The following is an 18,726-nucleotide window of genomic DNA, read 5'->3' on the forward strand; positions in this document are numbered from 1 at the left end:
TTACTCTCAGCCACTAATTTATGTAACAATGCCGCCTTTGCCTGTGCATAGTGATTCAAGTATATTGTGCCAAGTACTGCTCATATAAGAGAGTGATGGCCCGTTCCTGCACAGGGGCCCACCGGAGGATTCTCCTGCTCTCCTGTGGACCAGTCCCAGCCTGATTGTATGAACCACCTAAATTTCTATACAGAACACCTCTATTACACAGCCTATAAATATAGGAACACGCCAGAAGCCATGGGAGATTTTTGTAAATTTCTTCTATTCTTACCGGCCATAGGGGAGGATAACACACTGATTGCTTGGGGGTCTGACAATCCCGAAAATGAGGAATAGAATTGCGGCTGAGCATGCACTCCATGCCAGTTTTCTGGAGTATAAGCTTTGATGAATCGGGACCACAGAGCCAAAACAATACAGTCATATAGTGCCTAGATTACATTGCCACAATGCACCCAATCCGGTCAACTATGGAATGAAGCCGTCTTTGGCTTCTATCAACACTATGGGCAACAATTATATTGTGGTATGATGGCATGAGATGGATGGATACAATTACAGGAACCATTCCGACATCATTTAAAAGCGTAAACAACACTCTAAAAAGTTTAATATAGGAGTCAGAAGGTTAAATCACCTCCATGGCCACTATACACTACAATATTAGGTCTATGGCCACCTCCCGTACGTGGCCCCTGCCTGAGAGCCGTAAATTGTGATAAGTGAATTAAATAAAAGTATATACAGTGGGGAAAAAAAGTATTTAGTCAGTCAGCAATAGTGCAAGTTCCACCACTTAAAAAGATGAGAGGTGTCTGTAATTTACATCATAGGTAGACCTCAACTATGGGAGACAAACTGAGAAAAAAAATCCAGAAAATCACATTGTCTGTTTTTTTTTTTCATTTTATTTGCATATTATGGTGGAAAATAAGTATTTGGTCAGAAACAAAATTTCATCTCAATACTTTGTGATATATTCTTTGTTGGCAATGACAGAGGTCAAACGTTTTCTGTAAGTCTTCACAAGGTTGCCACACACTGTTGTTGGTATGTTGGCCCATTCCTCCATGCAGATCTCCTCTAGAGCAGTGATGTTTTTGGCTTTTCGCTTGGCAACACGGACTTTCAACTCCCTCCAAAGGTTTTCTATAGGGTTGAGATCTGGAGACTGGCTAGGCCACTCCAGGACCTTGAAATGCTTCTTACGAAGCCACTCCTTCGTTGCCCTGGCGGTGTGCTTTGGATCATTGTCATGTTGAAAGACCCAGCCACGTTTCATCTTCAATGCCCTTGCTGATGGAAGGAGGTTTGCACTCAAAATCTCACGATACATGGCCCCATTCATTCTTTCATGTACCCGGATCAGTCGTCCTGGCCCCTTTGCAGAGAAACAGCCCCAAAGCATGATGTTTCCACCACCATGCTTTACAGTAGGTATGGTGTTTGATGGATGCAACTCAGTATTCTTTTTCCTCCAAACACGACAAGTTGTGTTTCTACCAAACAGTTCCAGTTTGGTTTCATCAGACCATAGGACATTCTCCCAAAACTCCTCTGGATCATCCAAATGCTCTCTAGCAAACTTCAGACGGGCCCGGACATGTACAGGCTTAAGCAGTGGGACACGTCTGGCACTGCAGGATCTGAGTCCATGGTGGCGTAGTGTGTTACTTATGGTAGGCCTTGTTACATTGGTCCCAGCTCTCTGCAGTTCATTCACTAGGTCCCCCCGCGTGGTTCTGGGATTTTTGCTCACCGTTCTTGTGATCATTCTGACCCCACGGGGTGGGATTTTGCGTGGAGCACCAGATTGAGGGATATTATCAGTGGTCTTGTATGTCTTCCATTTTCTAATTATTGCTCCCACAGTTGATTTCTTCACTCCAAGCTGGTTGGCTATTGCAGATTCAGTCTTCCCAGCCTGGTGCAGGGCTACAATTTTGTTTCTGGTGTCCTTTGACAGCTCTTTGGTCTTCACCATAGTGGAGTTTGGAGTCAGACTGTTTGAGGGTGTGCACAGGTGTCTTTTTATACTGATAACAAGTTTAAACAGGTGCCATTACTACAGGTAATGAGTGGAGGAAAGAGGAGACTCTTAAAGAAGAAGTTACAGGTCTGTGAGAGCCAGAAATCTTGATTGCTTGTTTCTGACCAAATACTTATTTTCCACCATAATATGCAAATAAAATGAAAAAAAAACAGACAATGTGATTTTCTGGATTTTTTTCCTCAGTTTGTCTCCCATAGTTGAGGTCTACCTATGATGTAAATTACAGACGCCTCTCATCTTTTTAAGTGGTGGAACTTGCACTATTGCTGACTGACTAAATACTTTTTTTCCCCACTGTATGAAATGTTCATCATACACAACAAAGAGAACATGGAAAGAACATGTAAACTACATCTCCTGCTATTTCTGGCCTTTGGCAACTGGCAAGTAAAAAAGCCTATAATACAAATCTAATCTACATAATGGGGAAAAAAGTGTGTGTTTCAAGCCCCGCCCCTCATTATGATGATGTCATAATGGTTGCCATGGCGACACTGATGTCATCATAGGTTGCAAGCCCCGCCGCTCATTATGATGTCATAATGGTTGACTATGGGATGGAGGATGTGTGATGGGTATATGGGCACTCGACTATGGGATGGAGGATATGTATGATGGGTATATGGGCATGGGACTATGGGATGGAGGATATGTATGATGGGTATATGGGCACAGGACTATGAGATGAAGGATGTGTGATGGGTATATGGGCACTCGACTATGGGATGGAGGATATGTATGATGGGTATATGGGCACTCGACTATGGGATGGAGGATATGCATGATGGGTATATGGGCATGGGACTATGGGATGGCGGATATGTATGATGGGTATATGGGCACTGGACTATGGGATGGAGGATATGTATGATGGGTATATGGGCACGGGACTATGGGATGGAGGATATGTATGATGGGTATATGGGCACTGGACTATGGGATGGAGGATATGTATGATGGGTATATGGGCACTCGACTATGGGATGGAGGATATGTATGATGGGTATATGGGCATGGGACTATGGGATGGCGGATATGTATGATGGGTATATGGGCACGGGACTATGGGATGGAGGATATGTATGATGGGTATATGGGCACGGGACTATGAGATGAAGGATGTGTGATGGGTATATGGGCACTCGACTATGGGATGGAGGATATGTATGATGGGTATATGGGCACGGGACTATGGGATGGAGGATATGTATGATAGGTATATGGGCACGGGACTATGGGATGGAGGATATGTATGATGGGTATATGGGCACTCGACTATGGGATGGAGGATATGCATGATGGGTATATGGGCATGGGACTATGGGATGGCGGATATGTATGATGGGTATATGGGCACTGGACTATGGGATGGAGGATATGTATGATGGGTATATGGGCACTGGACTATGGGATGGAGGATATGTATGATGGGTATATGGGCACGGGACTATGGGATGGAGGATATGTATGATGGGTATATGGGCACTGGACTATGGGATGGAGGATATGTATGATGGGTATATGGGCACTCGACTATGGGATGGAGGATATGTATGATGGGTATATGGGCATGGGACTATGGGATGGCGGATATGTATGATGGGTATATGGGCACGGGACTATGGGATGGAGGATGTGTGATGGGTATATGGGCACTGGACTATGGGATGGAGGATATGTATGATGGGTATATGGGCACGGGACTATGAGATGAAGGATGTGTGATGGGTATATGGGCACTCGACTATGGGATGGAGGATATGTATGATGGGTATATGGGCACGGGACTATGGGATGGAGGATATGTATGATAGGTATATGGGCACGGGACTATGGGATGGAGGATGTGTGATGGGTATATGGGCACAGGACTATGAGATGAAGGATGTGTGATGGGTATATGGGCACTCGACTATGAGATGAAGGATGTGTGATGGGTATATGGGCACTCGACTATGGGATGGAGGATATGTATGATGGGTATATGGGCACTCGACTATGGGATGGAGGATATGTATGATGGGTATATGGGCATGGGACTATGGGATGGCGGATATGTATGATGGGTATATGGGCACGGGACTATGGGATGGAGGATGTGTGATGGGTATATGGGCACTGGACTATGGGATGGAGGATATGTATGATGGGTATATGGGCACGGGACTATGAGATGAAGGATGTGTGATGGGTATATGGGCACTCGACTATGGGATGGAGGATATGTATGATGGGTATATGGGCACGGGACTATGGGATGGAGGATATGTATCATAGGTATATGGGCATGGGACTATGAGATGAAGGATGTGATGGGTATATGGGCACTCGACTATGGGATGGAGGATATGTATGATGGGTATATGGGCACTCGACTATGGGATGGAGGATATGTATGATGGGTATATGGGCATGGGACTATGGGATGGCGGATATGAATGATCGGTATATGGGCATGGGACTATGGGATGGAGGATGTGTGATGGGTATATGGGCACTCTACTATGGGATGGTGGATATGTATGATGGGTATATGGGCACGGGACTATGGGATGGAGGATAATTATAATTTGTTATAACTAACCACAGTTAGTTACTATGCCCGGGCAGCGCCGGGCTCTTCAGCTAGTCCATAATACAATATAACTCTTAATACCAGGCAGAGCTTCTAATTGCAGAACAAAATAGATTCTTAATAAGGGCCCCTGGGAGTCTGAAGAGCTAGAAAGCAAAACGTGGTGAAGCTCAAAGTAAATTGAATCAAAGGTTCTGTGTAATAAGTCAGTGTCTTGTTAGTGGATACAATTACACATCTATTCATTTGCATATATTTTCTGAATATAATTGGAAACATTGAATGCACCATAGTGATGTGGCAGTACAGGGACAGGGATAATAAACACAGTAATGTCACAGTACAGAGATAATAAATACAGTGATGTCATAGTACAGAGATAATAAACACAGTGATGTCACAGTACAGAGATACTAAACACAGTGATGTCACAGTACAGGGATAATAAACACAGTGATGTCACAGTACAGAGATAATAAATACAGTGATGTCACAGTACAGAGATAATAAACACAGTGATGTCACAGTACAGAGATACTAAACACAGTGATGTCACAGTACAGAGATAATAAATACAGTGATGTCATAGTACAGGGATAATAAACACAGTTAAGTCACAGTACAGAGATAATAAATACAGTGATGGCACAGTACAGGGATAATAAACACAGTGATGTCACAGTACAGGGATAATACACACAGTGATGTCACAGTACAGGGATAGTACACAGTGATGTCACAGTACAGGGATAATGTACACAGTGATGTCACAGTACGGGGATAATAAACACAGTGACGTCACAGTACAGAGATAATAAACACAGTGATGTCACAATACAGGGATAACACACACTGATGTCACAGAATAGGGCTAATAAACACAGTGATGTCACACTACAGGGATAATGTACACAGTGATGTCACAGTACAGAGATAATAAATACAGTGATGTCACACTGTATGGATAATACATACAGTGATGTCACAGTACAGATATAATACACTCAGTGATGTCACAGTACAGAGATAATAAACACAGTGATGTCACAGTACTGGGATAATGCATACAGTGATGTCACAGTACAGGGATAACAAACACATTGATGTCACAGTACAGGGATAATACATACAGTGATGTCACAGTACAGACATAATACACACAGTGACGTCACAAATATTCAGCAGAGTAGCTGGGATCATAATGATAGTCACAGTTACAGAAAGGAATACCTCCAAACTTTTAATGACACGAAGAGGAATATATATTGCTGCTCAAACTGAAGCCCCTTAGTATTTCAATAACTATGATTCTCCTTTTATGGCCCCCCTACATTATGATAACCCAACAAATTAATTTCAGCACACAATTTACCCCACTTGCACAGTGTGATGACCCCACAGTGACACCATCAAAGTATAATGCCCTCACATTGCCCCCAACACAATACAATGTCCCCACATCCCTCCACAAACAGTGTAATGCCCCTACAGTGCCCCCAACACATTATGTCCCCATAGTGCCCCCCATGCAGTATGATACCTCGATAGTGACCCCCAGCATTATAATGCCCCTCACAGTCACCCCATCTTAGTATGATACCATCTCAGTGAGCCCCTCACAAATTCATGTCACCACAGTGACCCTCCCATAGCATGATGCACCCACAATAACTCCACAGTAAGATGCCTTAATAGTGCCCCAGACACAATATAACCTATCCCCAACAAACTGTATGATGCACCCACAGTGCTTCCAATGCAGCATGATGCCCCTACAGTTCCCCAACACAGTATGATGCCCCATAGATCCTTCACAGAACCTGATGCCCTCACAGTTCCTTTACAGATTATGATGCCCTTACATTTCCCCCACAGAGTCCTCCACACACAATATAATGCCTCCCCACATATCCCCTACAATATCATGCCCCTCACAATGATGCCCCACAGTTCTTCCACACACAGTATGATGCCCCATAGATCCTTCACAGAACCTGATGCCGTCACAGTTCCTTTACAGATTATGATGCCCCTACATTTCCCCCACAGAGTCCTCCACACACAATATAATGCCTTCCCACATATCCCCTACAATATCATGCCCCTCACAATGATGCCCCACAGTTCTTCCACACCCTAGTATGGTGTCCCTTGAGTGACTACCCCACCACATGGTGCTCCAACAATGACTGCCTACAGTATGATGCCCTCATAGTTTCTCCTAAACATATTTTGAGGCAACACAGTGTCCTCCACAAGTACTAACTGAGAAAAATTTAAAAAAGCTACTGGCCTCGCCTCATTTCCCCAATGTGCTGCTCCGGTCTGATCTGTGTGTGGACTAAGGCTCCACACTTACTGTTGGGTTTCTCACAGATTGCCAAGGAAATTGAACCCTGAGCAGATAAAGGACACTTGCTTTTGTTACTTTCATCCATCAGGTTCTAGAACCTAGGACTAGGGCAACCTCTGCACTCCCAATAATTACACCCATGAGCCCACATACAGGAACAGACATAACAGTCTAGTTATCGGTCTCTGTGGTTTCTGCTGTTACAATATTACAGGTCCTTGAAGCAATATAACCACGCATTTCACGCCTCCGCCAACTTGGATCCCTATCATGGAGTACAATGCAGCCAAACTAGTCAGGTGTTCCGAAATTCCCCAACTAATCTCCAGCTGCTCTCATTGTCAGATGGTGTTTACGCTGTAGATCCCTTTCTTGATTTTATTTGTAGAAAATGTTTTGAGCCTTGATTTTTTTTTTCTTTTGATTGGTTTTTAACTGTTAGGAAATTAAATCTTGTTAAATACTAGGCATGAAGAATAGCCAGACACAGCAAGCGGAACTAGGCAAAGGCCTAGGACACCGGTCACCTCTCGACTGATGCAGGGCCCATAACCTAGCTAACAAGCAGTAAGCAATTATATTATAATCTATCTGATCTTCAGAAAAGAGAATATTTTTAATAAGAGCTAAATTGAAAAGTTGCTTATTTTTACAAGGACACTGCAATTTTACTCAATTATGATTCGACCCCCAGATGAAGCTTCTAATGCGAAACGCGCGTCAGGTGTTAGTAACTAACCTAGACTCATTTTTCCAAATGATAATATATATTGTTGTGCTGTTCTTATTTCTATGTATATACTTGTTTTATTTATTCCATTATGCATTGATTTTTGTATATGCCATACTATTGTTCTTACATTCTATTACATCAAACCTTAGTACCCGAGTCCAGGTGGCCACCTTTTCCCTGGTTTGCCTGATCCTTCCTTCTTCAACATCATCTATCATAGGGATTTCTACAAGTCCCATACACATAAGATAGTCGTCAAGTCCTGCTGAAATCAATGGGTTTGGCCAACTTTGTGCACGGACACCATAAGCTTTCAGCTGAACATTTCATGATGGGGTCCATTATAATTTGCAGATGGCTGTTTTGCCATAGATGTCATAGCTCTTTCTAAATGGAAACCATGAAGCAAGTGTGACCAAATCCATAGACAAATACCATTGTACTCAAGAATAAATCATACTTCCCAATATTTCAAAATATTTTTTCAGACAACAGGAGGTTGACTGGGAGTTTGCATTTTCATAACCACACAACCCATAACTTTTGCCTAAATTTACCCCTAAACTTTGGGATCCACATCAAGCCAAACAGAAAGTTGAGGGAGCTCTGCTTTCTGTTGTTAACACTTGTGACCTGACTTCTGAGTTTGGACTCCCTCTGGTGGTTGCTGCGAGTAATGGAGCTGGTCGGGTTGACAGAAGTCAATCACCTGAAGACAATGATTGGAGGTCAGGTGTTACAGACTGGGAAGATTTAAGTCAGCAAGCTTCCCTCAGTTGTTGCTGGTGATTTGGTTTTCTTCCTGTGCATTTTGAAGTCCGCTTGCCCCCTGCTTGGAACCTGCATTGTTCAGATAAGTTATTTGTTTGCTGGAATCTTTTTGCATTTGATCCAGTTTTTGCCTTTCTCTGCTTTGCTGTGTGGGTTCAGCATTGTTCCCTGCTGGGACCAGTACTGGACCCCGTTCCATATGTCACAGCTTAGGTCAGTCTGTTCAGTATTGCTAGTCCCCTGTTATATCAGTATCTTTTGTTTTGCTTCCAGTTCACACCAGAATGCTGATCTAGTGGGGGAGAGGTTGTGTGGCCTCAGTATCTTTGCATATCAGACGTGTTGGATTTTTCACATAACAAAATAGTCCAAAACTAATAGCCACCTCAATTCAGCACGTTATATCACAATTTCTGCCACAAATTTGTGCAGACATAACAAAGGCAAATAGGCAAAAATAGATGAATCAATAAAACCAATCATTTATTAATAAATTTCATAAAATTCTTTTTACAAGGAAATTTCTAAAAAAGGGAGTACACATGTAATGATAGATGCTCACAAAATTAAGCTTTATGCAACATAATCACAGAATGTTTTTTCTTTTCTTTTAATTTTTTTTATATACAAATTATCTCCAAATAGTGTTTATTACTTAAACATACATTCATTAGCTATATTTATTTAAACTTCTGTCTAAATATTTTAGGATAGTTCTCAAAACAGAAGAAACACATCTTTGATTAAATAGTGTGAAATACACATTGCTGAAGGTAGATAACAATTGGGTTTAGCTCCCTATACTATGTGTATACCATGATAATCAAAGACAAGGCTAACTAATCCTTAGTGGAGTAATCACAATGCATAAATGCTCAGATAGTAGCGACTTTTGTTCTCAATGTTTCTATGATTAATTACAAATACTTAAAAACAAAAATGCATAAGCTTACTTGATTGTATAAATATGTATCTAATTGTTGTAACAAAGGAACAACCTAACTGTGTGTGCGGCAAAGAAAATGTCTCCTTAATGTGAATATATCCAATGCCTAGTGCAGAGAACTACAGGTTAATCATGTGTCCTGCTTAATATGCCAGCTATACTGATTCAATTTGAAATAAGCTATTCCTGCATGATGTAACAATGCAATCCTGTTTGCAATTTACAACAACTTACATGTGTAAAACTTCTGCGGCTCTCTCATACACGTGTCTGGTTACCCCGACAGCGCCGTTTCGCCATACTGGCTTCCTCAATAGGGGGCGTATGTGTGTACTGAACACATGTCCATCTATACATAGCACTAGTTGCAGCAACAGCCCATGTCAGTCCACCTGGCTTGTAATTGCGCATGCATAATTACCAAGGACTTACCATATGAAAAAAAAGGGTTTCCTAAGTTACTGCTCATGGGACCCAAGCGTGGTTCGCTACAAGTCCCTTCATTGAGCAGACTTGGAAGCCCTGGATCGTCCTGAACTGTGCATGCGCTACCCAGGTGCTGCAACCTAACTATATAGGGCAAGGAAATTTATAAATAAACAAGTGCGGTGCAAAAAAAAAATCCTGAATATATGATCTTACAAAAATAATAAAAACAAACAATAATATCAATATAACCATAATAAAAAAATATTTATACAGTGAAAAACTAACACAATATCACCAATGTTTTAGCTAAATAAATAATATTCAGTGCAAAAAAATATATTATATATTTTTCTTCCTTTTTTCCCTTCTCTTTTCCCTTTTCTCTTTCCTTTCCTTTCTTTTTTCTTTCCCTTTGTATTGCACAAAGTGTATTGCACCTTATCCCTCAATATATCAAACAAACACCATATATATTTATATTACAAAAATAATGTGCTATAATAAATTCATAAAGAATTATACACTTACAATTGTGACTATAAAAATCTTTTTTTACTTTTTTTTTTTTTTTTTCCCTTATGATCATAAGAATTCACTGTAAAATCTTCTTTCTTTTCCACATGATGAAAAACCACTTCACAGGATATATGTAAAGATGTTCCGACACCATCACTTGATAAATTCACATGTACTGTAAACTATTCCTTGCTATATAAATGAACAAAAAAGACAAGTGTTAAAAACAAATATAAAAACATATACCAACCAAAAAATAAAATTAAAATAGGACCCAAAATTACAAAAACGCATTGAAACCCAGGGTCTCATTAAGACCCTGTGGTGCCATTGTTCCCAGCAGGTAAATCCATCTACTTTCTTTTTGTGCTAAGATTTTTCCCAAATTACCCCCTCTGCAGCCTAAACTAACCTGATCAATGGCTTGAATCTTCAAGCCACTGGGATTACAGTCATGCAACAATTTAAAATGCCTCTGTAATGTTTTCAGGGTACCAACATCTTCAAAATGTGCATGCGTTTCAGGACGATCCAGGGCTTCCAAGTCTGCTCAATGAAGGGACTTGTAGCGAACCACGCTTGGGTCCCATGAGCAGTAACTTAGGAAACCCTTTTTTTTCATATGGTAAGTCCTTGGTAATTATGCATGCGCAATTACAAGCCAGGTGGACTGACATGGGCTGTTGCTGCAACTAGTGCTATGTATAGATGGACATGTGTTCAGTACACATATACGCCCCCTATTGAGGAAGCCAGTATGGCGAAACGGCGCTGTCGGGGTAACCAGACACGTGTATGAGAGAGCCGCAGAAGTTTTACACATGTAAGTTGTTGTAAATTGCAAACAGGATTGCATTGTTACATCATGCAGGAATAGCTTATTTCAAATTGAATCAGTATAGCTGGCATATTAAGCAGGACACATGATTAACCTGTAGTTCTCTGCACTAGGCATTGGATATATTCACATTAAGGAGACATTTTCTTTGCCGCACACACAGTTAGGTTGTTCCTTTGTTACAACAATTAGATACATATTTATACAATCAAGTAAGCTTATGCATTTTTGTTTTTAAGTATTTGTAATTAATCATAGAAACATTGAGAACAAAAGTCGCTACTATCTGAGCATTTATGCATTGTGATTACTCCACTAAGGATTAGTTAGCCTTGTCTTTGATTATCATGGTATACACATAGTATAGGGAGCTAAACCCAATTGTTATCTACCTTCAGCAGTGTGTATTTCACACTATTTAATCAAAGATGTGTTTCTTCTGTTTTGAGAACTATCCTAAAAATATTTAGACAGAAGTTTAAATAAATATAGCTAATGAATTTATGTTTAAGAAATAAACACTATTTGGAGATAATTTGTATATAAAAAAAAAATTAAAAGAAAAGAAAAAACATTCTGTGATTATGTTGCATAAAGCTTAATTCTGTGAGCATCTATCATTACATGTGTACTCCCTTTTTTAGAAATTTCCTTGTAAAAAGAATTTTATGAAATTTATTAATAAATGATTGGTTTTATTGATTCATCTATTTTTGCCTATTTGCCTTTGTTATGTCTGCACAAATTTGTGGCAGAAATTGTGATATAACGTGTTGGATTTTTCTTAGGTTTTTTGCGTGATTGCAGATAGTATCTTTCCTGTTCTATCTAGACAGTTTGGGCCCCATCATTTGCTTACTCTATTTTCTGCCTGTGTTTGTGCCTCATCTTGTCTCACTGGCAATATATGTTTGGGGGCTATCTATTCCTTTGGGGTTCTACTCCGGGGCATTTTAGCTTTCCCCATTCTTGCTTTAGGCTTAGTTAACTCTTTGGCTGTGTCGAGGCGTCTAGGGCATTGTAGGTATGTCCCACGGCTAATTCTAGTTGTGTTGTTAGTTTAGGGGTCTGCAATCCGCTTAGTTACCAACCTTTCTGGTTGCCTAGCATATTCCCCGGCTATCCTCCTCAGTGACCTAATCATAACAGTACCCAGAAGTTTCTGTGGTGCCCAGAAGGTCTTCCCACAGTTCTGGAAGTCCATGTAGTCCCCCCTTTTTCTGGTAGCCTCCTACAAAATCTGGGAGAGTTGGAGAGCGTGGCCAAAATGCACAGTAAGCAGTGACCAATGAGTCTAGTTGGATTTTCCAAGTTCTTTTGGTCATCTTTCATAGCTCTTCTTCTTGGTATCTAAGATCTGGAGCTTCTGATACATGGTCTACCTCAATATTCTTGGGAATTGGCTGGCTTGTATAATTGATCTTGATATGCGACACTAGTCTAGAACCAACCCAACCTTCATCCATTATTAGATGCTTTCATCCTGGAGATCACCTATGACCTCCTTGAAAAACTATTGAGTTCTCTTAAATCCAGACACCTACGTAACCCTACTTTTCATTGTTTATTTTGCTCCTAATTCGAAGTTGAGCAACCTTCTAAAATCTTCATTAATGGATACCTGTGTCCAAGTTTCTGGACCTAAACTGCTGCCACCACTTTCTGTGTACCATTTTTTCTTTAGGACTCTGTGGCCCAGAACACCTGTAGACTATAAACTACATACATTGCTCTCCTGGTAAATCTCTCTTTCGTTATCAGTGCCAAATCGTCCGATAGGCAAGTAATAAAACAAAACTTGGACCTTGCGGTGAGATAACCAAGTCCATCTGCCAGATTGTCTTGGTTCGTTAACTCACAGCAAGCTCCAAGGTTGTTTCTTTTTACTTGCCCTTCGGGTAGGGTAAGCAGGCTCAGAAATGACAGGTAGGGTAAGCAGGCTCAGAACTGTCGGGCAGGGTTAGCAGGCTCAGAACTGTCGGTCAGGCTTAGCAAGTTCAGAACTGTCAGTCAGGGTTAGCAGGCTCATAACTGACAGGCAGGTTTAGCAGGCTCAGAATTGACGGGTAGGGTTAGCAAGCTCAGAACTGTCGGTCAGGCTTAGCAGGCTCAGAACTGTCGGGCAGGGTTAGCAGGTTCAGAACTGTCGGTCAGGCTTAGCAGGTTCAGAACTGACGGGCAGGGTTAGCAGGCTCATAACTGACAGGCAGGTTTAGCAGGCTCAGAATTGACGGGTAGGGTTAGCAAGCTCAGAACTGTCGGTCAGGCTTAGCAGGCTCAGAACTGTCGGGCAGGGTTAGCAGGTTCAGAACTGTCGGTCAGGCTTAGCAGGTTCAGAACTGACGGGCAGGGTTAGCAGGCTCATAACTGACAGGCAGGTTTAGCAGGCTCAGAATTGACGGGTAGGGTTAGCAGGTTCAGAACTGTCGGGCAGGCTTAGCAGGTTCAGAACTGTCGGGCAGGGTTAGCAGGTTCAGAACTGTCGGGCAGGGTTAGCAGGCTCAGAACTGACAGGCAGGTTTAGCAGGCTCAGAATTGACGGGTAGGGTTAGCAGGCTCAGAACTGTCGGGCAGGTTTATCAGGCTCAAAACTGATGGGTGAGGTTAGCAGGCTCAGAACTGACAGGCAGGGTTAGCTGGCTCAGAACTGACGGATATGGTTACCAAGCTCAGAACTGACTGGTAGGGTAAGCAAGCTCAGGGCTGACGGGTAGGGTTAGCAGGCTTAGAAAAGGCAGCGAAGTTGGTCCACTTTCTGGTGATTATCAGGGAACGATTTACTAGGAGAGTGGTGGGTAAAGTTCATTTCTGCAGGCATGCCGAGCTACAGAGCAAAAAGGAAATAATCGATAGGATCATAATTAAGCAATACATAAGGAGGTGGCAGCAATATAGCTCTGGAAAACCGGTTGATAGGTTCACATTAAATTAAGTCTACTATTTTGCTGCTGTAGAGTATCTGAAAGTCCCTCATCTAGTCAAACTAGCTGCAAAAAAACATACAAATCATTTAGAGCTCCTGTCCCTGGTTAGGACAGCTCCCTCTCCATTCAATGTTAGGGATAGCAGGAGGGAGGTGGTTTTGTCAAATCTACAGTGAAGAGAGGAGAAAAGCACATGATGTGGAAATAACGGCAGGATAGAAGCTGTGCTGATGCATGAAAGCAAGTGAAGACAGCAGAACCCTGGATATACAGAGCTCACCTTCAGCCTGTATTACAGAAAGAGAAGCTCCCATAAGAGAAAAATCTCAAATTTGGATTGGGCTGGAAAATGCTTATCAGGTAGTCTGAAAATGAGTAAAACAATGAAGATTGCAGAATTAAATTTAGTGCAATACCATTAACTACTGGTGAAAAAAATTTCCATATCAAAGGTGTCCATTGAATTTCACCTAAGAAATATGATAGTCTACGCGACTCCGTTTTGGCGTTCTCTACATGATATACTTCTTCAGTCTGATTTATACATGCAAGAAGGATCTTCTTTGAAAGGCTCATCATTTCCAATGCATCTTAAATGTAACCCTGTCAGAAGTGTGATGTACGGAGGGGGCACCCTGCTGAGACCACTTTAGTCAGGCTTCAGATATGGAATTAAATCTGCTGAAAGTTGAAATTCTACTTTGTTATTTTAAACCCGCTCCAGTTACACTTTAGGCTGAGCCAAAAACTGAGAGACCTCTGAGTATGATCATAGACGGTTTTCATGTAGCGCTCTGACATAACACAGACGGGCAGGCGTAAGCTGCATGTTGCTTTTGTACAGCAATACGGTGCTTGAACAGTGTTCCAAGTAGGAAAGGATACAATCATTTATCTACCTGCTCAATGCAAAAATGGCAGCCTTATGTTCTATGTATAATCCCTATGATACTATATTATAAGTGTTTGTAAACAGAAATTCCCTAATATACTGTATTGGGTGTGTGGCGCCCCTGAGGCTCAGTCGCCACAGAGGTACTGCACCTTCTCCTAAGGTGTAGTGCCCCACCAACTAGGTAAGTTGGGAACTCCTTTCCACACTCCAACACCTGCACCCACACACAGGATAGTTCAGCAATGGACCACATTGCGGCTCCATGCTTAGAGGGTAGCAGAGCACCTTTCGTAGGTCCTTGCTTCGTAACACGAGATGTGCTGGGAGGTGGGTGGAGTTAGATATAAAAGAGTGGGAAGGTTTAGAATTGGAGTTCAGTTGAGTTCAGTCTGGAGTGGAGTCTGAGAGCAGGCGGTCAGCCTGAGGGGAGCTCTCAAGGCGGAGGAAGACAGTCAGTCAGGCGAGGCTGATGACTGGTCTTAGTGGAACGAGCTCCCTAGGAAAGGAACAGAAGGAGAGAGACGTAGAACTGCAACCTAAGCTTCCATAAGAGAGAGAAGGAACAGCGCAGAACGAAGGAGTAGGAGAACAGAGAGGAGTTGTGCGTTGGAAGAGGAACCCTGCCTATAGGTTCTCAGCGCAAGGCCGGGGCCCGGTCCCCGAGGTTGTATGGACATTTATGGTTCTGCAGCAGACACCGGTGGAGTAGTTGGCTGTAAATGCACTACTCCCATCCAAGACTTGGGACACAACAGCAACTCGGATAGAGAGCCGGGATCCAGGAGGTCCCTGATCAGGCTACTGCTGTCTGTCATACAAGTAGAGCTGTTAGGAATATCTGACAGGAGGAACTTCAGAGTAACCACGGTACTGGGGCTCTTCACACTAATAGGCGCAATAGAGGAGTCGTTCAGGAAAGGTACATGTTGGCGGAGTGTTGGAGAGGAGAAGCCTAACATGCCCGGGAGGTTGATTGAGTCTCTGCCCCTGAGGACACGGCATGGAAGCGGGCACCAGTGGTTACCAAGCGTTGAAACTGCAAGCCCTGGTGTCCTCCATTCCTTCTTGCGTCCGCCAGCACTGCTACATTCCCTGCGCCGGACACTACACCATCAAGGTGTCCCCACATCTACACTGCCCTGGGACAACAGCCCTGCCTGTGGAGGGCTATACCACCATTGCTGTATCCCACCATCTGTACCAGAGGATCTGTCTGCAGCGTCGGCTTAACATCTCCCTTGCCGAACACCACAGGTGGCGTCACGAACTATTCAATTCCATTAACAACACACCACCATTGACATTGGGCGCCCAGGGCCACGGACAGGGTCACAGCTGCCGTGATACTTTCCCCCTGACACCAGCCCGGTACCGAGTACCCCACAGGCCTGGGAGGGCGACCCAGGTGCAGATTTGGATCTGAAGACATCCGTATGGAAACTAAAAAATGATCATTGGAGATCTAACCCATAATGGGATCACTTAAAGAGTCTACAATGGCATATTGCAGGAATATCTACCGGATCTCTCCGGAGATGAAGTCGAGAAATGGCTCGTCCATTCCTTACCAGGCCGTAGGCCTCAGACGTTTAGGGTTGTTCCCATGAAATTAGCTGCTAACATTTTGATGCTGCCAAGATATTTCTCCACCATGTGTGACTGTCAGCTCTAGGCCCTGGACTGCTGGGCTCCTCGGTTTAAACATTCTCCCCGGACATGCCATATGACATTCTAACAGGGACATCTGCAAGGAGTGCAGGGCATTAAACTGGCCCCAGTAACCCCTTACACTGGCAGAAGGGAAGAGGTTCACAGAAATCTGGTTGGTTGACCATGGATTATCGACATGGGTTCTAGGAATTTTTGCTCACCTCTACTGTATACAAAGCCATTTTCATTGGCAACTGATGGGTTAAACAGGGAATCAAGAAAACATTTGGAAAAGTGAAACGCGTGTGATTTTTTCCTGCAGAGTATTGTCATGTTAATTGCACCTCTTTGCGTGAAAGCTTCAAACTGTCATCCTCCATTCTCTTGCACAGGAAAAAAAAAAGTATATGTATATATATATATATATATAAGTCCTAAAATCCTTGATATTTGTACAGTGGTTAATTTTATGCATCTACTTTGCAGGTGAATCACAGCGAGAGATAGAGAGGGGAGCATTGTAGAACTTGAAAAGGCGTCTGTCAGGCTTTAGGAACGGACGCAACGTCATTGGCACTCCAGCGTCGCTAAGTGCGCCAACTTTTCACAAAGTCCCAATGTGAACAGGAACCCAATGCAAAAACATCATTATGTTAATACATCGCGAACACAAAATAAAGAGAACAGCTAGAATTAAATTGCCATAATCTGTGCGTTTTATGTGTGTATATATCACCCCCATGTATGACGGCATACTTAATAAGCCTCTGTGCCGATTGTATACTGCAGTATATGGGCGTGGAAGAAATGGCGTCTCTGCGGAAACTGGAAGCATTTTTAAAAAAAAAAATGCCCGACCGGATATATTTTTAACACAGCAGCCGCATTAACGGCTCAGGAAGAAGAAAAAAAATGTCCGACAGTCACACGATGGTAGCAGGGTTTTGTTGTCTGGAAGAAATAACATATCTGAGATGTCTACCCAGAAGAATAATACAAAGGCAAATCACTAAAATACACCTTAGTGCTTGAGGAGAAACGTGACACAAATGGAAAACTCGACTCCCCCGCCAACAGACTCCTTCACGGTAAATAAATGGCGAGAAAAAACAACAAGACGTGAAAAGGAGTTGTAAGGAGCGTTTGTGTGATTCTCCGAACTTGTTAGAAAGTTGAGTAAGACCTGGTCCTCACTTGCAGACTTCTTTACCAAGGAATCTCCAAATATTGAACATTGATAGCAGGATAGGTCTTACTGATGAGCTCATGGCATTGTGATGGGATGCCAATCTTGCCACAAGTCAGTTTGTGAAATTTCTTACATGCCCAAGATAAAAGGGATTTTTCACTTGTTTTTTTTAAGAACCTCATCCAATTGTCGCTGCTCCACTGATTCTGGAACAGTTTTTCTTTTCTTTCTGCGCCCCTCCATTCCAAAGTTATGCCACCCGGAAAAAATGAAGCGACTTTTCACTTTAGCCAATTGGGTGTAGACCACAGAACTACTCTGTGGGTGCGGCCCTGATTTCATTGGCTGGTGTCAGCGGAGAAGAAGCAAACGCCCATGAAGAACTTCTCTAGTTGGTTTGCACTATTATTATAGGATGGCATAACTTTTGAATGGTGTAGTCCAGAAGAAAAAGAAAAACTGTTCCACAATCAGTGAAACAGGGTCAATTGGAAGAGGTGCTCAGTTTAGGTTGAAAAAATTCAGTGAAAAGTCTTCCTTAACTGTAAATGCTCTTATTGTCAAGTAAAAGCATTTTGAGGTTTCAAGAGCTATGCCAAGACCTTGAAAAGTCATAAAGTGGCGCCATCAGTGCTGAAGAGGGTGGCACATAAAAGTTGCCTATCCATGGTTGGATCACTTACTACAGAGTCTCAAACTGTCTTTGAAAATTACATCAGCATATGAGCTCTGTATATGGAGCTTCCTGAAATGGGTTTTCAAAAATTATCAAGTGTACACAAGTACTGTTATATGGCTCACATTGTGAAGTGGATCTTCTAAGCACAGGTCCAGGATGTTGATGGAGCAGG

The 18,726-nt window shown here is 42.5% G+C and overlaps 2 long non-coding RNA genes across 5 annotated transcripts in view; one reads left to right on the top strand and one right to left on the bottom strand.

The window, feature by feature from the left end:
- Positions 1–11,741, bottom strand: part of LOC141096512 (uncharacterized) — a 207,893-nt gene extending 196,152 nt beyond the window's left edge. For all 3 annotated transcript variants that reach the window (XR_012233701.1, XR_012233702.1, XR_012233700.1), the window contains exons 1-2: positions 10,792–11,741; positions 9,669–10,571 (exon numbers count right to left, since the gene is read on the bottom strand). This is a non-coding gene — a long non-coding RNA (uncharacterized lncRNA). The remainder of the gene's footprint in view (positions 1–9,668; positions 10,572–10,791) is intronic.
- LOC141096522 (uncharacterized) overlaps positions 1–18,726 on the top strand; it is a 189,674-nt gene that overhangs the window by 9,706 nt on the left and 161,242 nt on the right. The gene's annotated exons all lie outside the window — the stretch shown is intronic.

This window comes from Dendrobates tinctorius, unplaced genomic scaffold (genome assembly GCF_039654945.1).
Source record: "Dendrobates tinctorius isolate UK_male_01 unplaced genomic scaffold, ASM3965494v1 ptg000009l, whole genome shotgun sequence".
NCBI lineage: Eukaryota > Metazoa > Chordata > Amphibia > Anura > Dendrobatidae > Dendrobates > Dendrobates tinctorius.